A 6,020-nucleotide genomic window follows, 5' to 3' on the forward strand; every position below is an offset into this window, starting at 1 on the left:
CAAAAAAGCCAGTTTTTCTTCCCAGTGTCAACTGTATTTCTATTAATTTACAATATCTGAAAATAATTATTTTAATTCTCTTTAACGTTGTTAGCAGAAAAACAACAATTTTTGCGTAGTATAATTAGGGAAATAAAAAATTCCTATTAGCAGCAGATCACTTAAATGATGCAACTGCCTCACCAAGTAAATTTCAGGTCACATATCAAATGGCGCCACGGCCAACAGAAAACCAGCTTTTGGTACATTCCATCCGAGGAGATGCTGCCCATTTGCAGAATGCCTAGGATAACATGTCCAAATGCACTTCACAGGTGTCACAAGGTCTTAAAACTTTCAGGCTTCACCGAAATCTTCTAACTGATTCCTCTAATGGTTGTGTTTATTCTGCTTCATTTACTTTCAAATTCACATCAAGTCTCAGAACTCTGAACTAGGAGAGACCATGGAGATGATTTAGTCTCTTCCCTTCCAAATCATCTTCACGTGTGATTAACTGAGATCCAAAAAATCTAGTGAGATGTCCAGTGTCTACGTCTGCGTGATGAAAGGGCCAAGATTGATCGAAACTCTGGTCACATGACTCACTGTCCATCAATGCTGCTCTCACTGTGCCATTTGATCAATGATCTTCACAGAGCCCTGACACCTTCTTTGGAATTACACGTTCTCAACAGCAATCTGAGTGCAATGCATTTGAAGAGCCAGCAAAAAGAGAAGCAGGAATTTGTACATGGAATTTTTGAAGTAGCTACCCTTTGTCTAATCCACAGAACTATTACTAGGATCAATTAATATAATGTAGGTAAAGTGATAAAGTGACAGGCTTTGTACATCAGAAAGCATGATACCGATAAAAGGAATTTTCAAGATCATAAAACCTAAGACGTTATTCTGTGAAAGTTTTGTAAAGAAAAACCTAGATGTCTTGCCCAAGATGTATGGAATACCACAAAATATCTATGCCAAATTGTACCCACAAATAAAATAACTGGATACATTTTAAAGATATATTATAAACAAATGTTAAGAGTAATCTTATTACAAAAATGTATCTGAGATGGAAACAAATCTGAAATTCAGCAAAAATTTAACCAGCGTTTGTAGAACTTTGGTTGCTTTCTAAAACTGTAACAAAATGTCAATTCTCAGAGGAAGAAGTTAAAAATAAAACCATAATCTCACATTTTCATAATTAAAAGGAAATGCATTTTCAACTGCCTATAACATGATAACATCATTTCCTGTCAGCAATTTTTATACATATGCAGTTCTGAGCCTTCAAAATTCTTAAAGCTATTTATAGCGCTAATAAGAAATTGGATTCTCACAAATTAACAGACCTTTTTCCCCGTGAAAGACCAAATTGAACAAGGATTTACAACATGGGAAGTTTCTATTATTCATGCTTTTTTTCTGTCTGGGAAGCCTGTAACCCACTATCATCACCAATACCCACCCCGGACGTCACTCCCAGACCTGAGACAGCTTTGCAAATACTCGCTAGCCTCGTAAGACACCTAACTTCCTCTCCTCCACCGAGCCTTCCTTGTCACCTCTCTGTCTTTGCCTAGTTCTCCAAACACATAACTCTATGTTCCTCCTGCCCCCTGCTAATAATCTTTGTACTTACTTACTAGTCTATCACAGTTCCCCAGACTTTGAACTCCTTAGATGTAGGAGTACCTTACGGATCTGTGTACCCACAGCACGGCACAGTGCCCGGCACTTGTGATGATCAAGATAAGCTTGATTACTTTGATAAAGCTAACCTTCCTCATCAAACATCTTTTTATTGACTATTTCCCACAGTGAAATTAAAAAGAGGAACTTTTAGAGACAAGCTTTCTTTTGATTAATTTGCTCAACTCAGTACATGACCATAGAAAAGCAGTCAAGTATTGAATATTTAGTATTTACTGCTGAGTTTACAATAACAGTGTTCTAATAGAAAATGGCATCATGCAGGCAGATTTAAAAAAATCCAGAAAGCACACACACAAAAAGTTAAGTGTATTCTCAAAATAAATAGTATACGGTGATTGAACAGAAACAAACTTTCTGATTTTTATCTTTCTGTATTTCCACTGGTTTCTGAACACAGGAGAGATTCTGTACTACCACCTCAACGTAATGTGGTCAAAGTTTATTTATTCATTGAATACTGAGCCAGGCCACGTCCTAGGTACCAGCTCAACAGCTGACAAAACAAAGTCCCTGCTTTCAAAAGACAGCACAACTTAGTAGTGGTGAGGGATGCAGACCACCTGGGTTTGAGTTCAAGCTCCATCACATATGAGCTGTGACATGTAAGTTACTTAACCTCTCTGGGCTGCAATTTCCTAGTCTATAAAAATGGGAACAATATTACCTACGTCATGGGTTGTTATGAGTATTCAATGAGTTAATATTAGTAAAGTTCTTTAAAGAGTGCCTGGAATGTATGATATACGTAAATGCTTGACAACATTTCAAGGTGCTTCAATTCTACCCAAAAGAGACAGACACAAAACACATACATATGTAATTGGTCACATGGTGATTACTGCTGTGAAGACAGTAAGAGGGGCCAGGGAACAGAGGATGGAGGTCCTTGCTCGCTCATACAAGGTGGTCTCCCCCAGAAGCCCTCTCTGATAATGTGACTTTTGAGCAGAAACCTTAATAAGTGAGGAAGGAGCTCTGGAAATCTTGGAGGAGTGTCACAGGCAGAGGAACCAACTGAACTAGCTCTGAGGAGGAAGACAGCTTGGAGCATTGACAGAACCACAGGAGCCTAAGGAGAGGTGCTGTGAGGAGGAGAATGGCCAGGGACCAGGTCAGAGCAGGAACAGAGAGAGGAACCCCGTAGGGCCTTGAAGGAGCTCACATTTTAACGAAAAATGACTGGAGTATTTAGAATGGAAGGGTAATGCTACTGGATTTTTTTTTTTTTTTTGGTACGCGGGCCTCTCACTGTTGTGGCCTCTCCCATTGCGGAGCACAGGCTCCGGACGCGCAGGCTCAGTGGCCATTGGCCTGACAATCAGAGGAACCAAAAACAGCAGCCCAGGCAACAGTGAAGGTCCAGAAACCCACAAAGATGGGGGGAGTCAGAGAACCAAGTGGGCACTTTATTAACCTGGCAAAGGGGCAGCTGGGCAGGCCGAGCAGCCCCCTGCCAGACCCTTCGCTGTGCTCAGGGGTCACTGATAGAGGCAGAGCCGCAGGGCCCAAGCCCTGGACACTAGGAGTCCAAGCTGGGCAAGGGCAAGGCTACGGGTGGGGCTGGAGTTGCCGAAAGCAGGCATCAAGTACCAGCCTGCCGCCCCTTCTGAGGCTGGGGGTGGGTCTGAAATGAGTCCCCTCTCCCGTTCCCCACTCCTTGTACAGCTCACGCTCTTCCTGGAGTCAGGAAGCCATGAGTCCCACATCAGCTGTGGTCTGGAAGGTGATGCCGTCCCCCTGGCAACGGGGAGGCCAGGAAGGGCCAGAGCCAGACAATGACCCAGCGGGGCCCCAGGGCCGCCTGCAGGTTGCGGGAGGGGCCCAGGTCGTAAGAGTGCCGCCCCGAGCCCACTCCCACGTGGTCTGGCCCCTCAGCAGCAACATCCCACGGAAGAGCAGTCCAGCCGCGCACAGCGGTGCACACGCCACACACGTGCCCGTCACGAAGGCCAGCGCGAACGGCGCCGCAGACACTGCCTGCGAGGCAGCGGGAGGAGGGCGGTGGTGTGCAGCGGTGTGTGGGCTCGCAGCAGGGCTGACGGGTCAGGGCCCGGCAGCGCACAGACGTGCAGCAGGACGCCTGCGGCGTGAAGCAGCAGACACACGCAGGGCCGGTAGTTGCGGAAGCGCACGCGGCGGCCCAGCGGGTGGCCGTGGTGGTCCCGGCGCAGGATGCAGCGGCGCCAGGCGGAGTAATGCCCGCTGCGCGGTGGCCTCCGGCTTTGGCACTGGTAGCAGTAAGCCCAGGCCTGGCCCTGACCACGGCCGGCCAGCATCCCAGCCTGGATGCTGGGGTCCGAGCGCAGGAAGAGCCCCCCACGTTGCCCAGTAGGTTGAGCAGCTGGAAGGCTGCCGGCGCAAGCTGCAAGGTCCGGGCCAAGAGTCCCAGTGGGGGCGGCCCGGGACCCAGCACCAGCACGTAGGCCAGTTCCTGGCCCAAGACGCAGCCGCGCGGACGCCACCTCCGCGCTCCCCACCGCCCAGGGCTGCCCCATGGCCTGGACCCACTAGCGGTGGATCCCGGGTACCCCGCCGCTTCCCGCTGCTGGATTTTTGTGGTAAACGGATCACCATAGCTGCTGTGTAGAGAAGAAACTGTTAAGACGAGGAGTTAAGAGTAAACACAGGAGGATCAATGAGGAAACAGCAGGCTAGGTGAGTGATGACGTATCTTGATGAAGATGGAGGGGAACATAAGATGTGGCCAGGTTCGGGTTATTTTCTAGGTTAGTCCCCAGCATCTCCTGACTGAGGGATGGTGGGTGAGAGAGAGAGGAGTCCAGGATGACTCCAAGATTTGGGGTCCAAGCTTCTGCAGGGATGAAGCTGCCACCGACTGAGATGCGCAAACTAAGGGGAAGCGTGATCCGTCATAGGTCAGATCATTTTCCTCCTCAGAAATCCTCAGTGGCCGACGCTTACTTTGTAAAGTAAGTCCCCTGGGCCTTCCATTCAAGGTCCTGTTGACACCACATGCATTTCGTCCATGCTCTTTCTGCTCCAGCCAAGCTCGACCCATTGTCTGGTCCCCAAACCTTCACAACTGGATGACTTTTTCCTGATACTCCCTTTCCTGGAAGTACTTCCTCTTCTTGTATGCCTAAGAAAAGGTCACTTAATCCTTCCGTGATTAACTTGGATTTCCAATTCTCTGATGAAGGCTTCTCTGGTATTTCTTGGCAGGTGGCTTTGGGCTTTGTACTTTTGTCACACATATTCCATTTCACCTTAAGCTATTTTATATAGTTGTTTGTTTCATCAAATAGACCGAAACCTCTTGGAAGGTAGAGATCATATCTTATTTATGTCAGTGGGTCTACAGTTCCTAACACACTGCTTGCATTAAATAAAAATATTTCTGTCCAAATGAAATTAACATGTGTATCACTTCAAATCTTTTGATCTGAAAACAATCAAGTGCTCTCTTTACAATATGTTAATCTTATAATTTTATTTTTCATTTCATCAAATGAAATGAAATGTCTATGTAAAAATTTCCCTTCATTTATAAAACATTGATAGGTAAATCAGAAAAAGAAAAGAAAGTTATAATGAAAGGGAGAATTGATGTGTCTCTGGTTTTTTGCTTTTGTTTTGAAGCCTGATACGTTTCTTTGGCTGATTATGAAGGTAATACCCTTGAGCTTTACATGATAAGGTTAAAAGTGTCTCTATGATATCCCAGTATATAGTTCAGGCAATATGCCTTAAGATTTTCTTTTTCCCTTTTTTTTTTTTTTTTTAGCACAGCTACAAGCTTCTCTGGGGAACCGGCTATAACACAAAGATTTGGTACTATCTGTCTCTTCCATTTCAGAAAACTAGAAATTATGTGCTTTGAGATACAAGGCAGTAAAATATTGATCGTATAGGACATTTCAGTAGAGTAGAAGGTATTCTAATTAACATGATAATCAACACAGGCTTTTTCATGGAACAGATTGTATAATCGAAAATTTTTATGGATTTTGATAAACATACTTCATTCTCAGAGGGATTTCAAGCTTCTGGTGTTATTTCTCCTTCCTGGACACCATGGTACACAATTAAGGCAAAGGAACAAAGGAAGTTAACTTATAAATCAGCTATCAGTGACTGACTGCGTAAGGGAATAACGCCAGTCCCTGGCATTTCTGAGAGCTATATCATATTGGGGGTGCTGGAAATCACTAATGCCCTGAGAGATTCTCTAGTATTTTTGATATTCATGCGTAAGCCTCATTCTCCGTCCAAAATTTTTGCTTAAAAATAAATAATTCTACCTGGGACAGGAAAAGCTCAAGCTTTAGTATATGACATAGTTACCACTTTTT

At 45.0% G+C, this 6,020-nt stretch overlaps 1 pseudogene; it reads right to left on the minus strand.

The window, feature by feature from the left end:
* Nucleotides 1-3,091: 3,091 nt before the first annotated feature.
* Nucleotides 3,092-4,202, minus strand: LOC111176446 (putative palmitoyltransferase ZDHHC24 pseudogene; annotated as a pseudogene).
* Between the last annotated feature and the right edge of the window lie 1,818 nt (nt 4,203-6,020).

This window comes from Delphinapterus leucas, chromosome 18 (assembly GCF_059928025.1).
Source record: "Delphinapterus leucas isolate spDelLeu-1000000601 "Yukka" chromosome 18, BTC_Dleu_Yukka2, whole genome shotgun sequence".
NCBI lineage: Eukaryota > Metazoa > Chordata > Mammalia > Artiodactyla > Monodontidae > Delphinapterus > Delphinapterus leucas.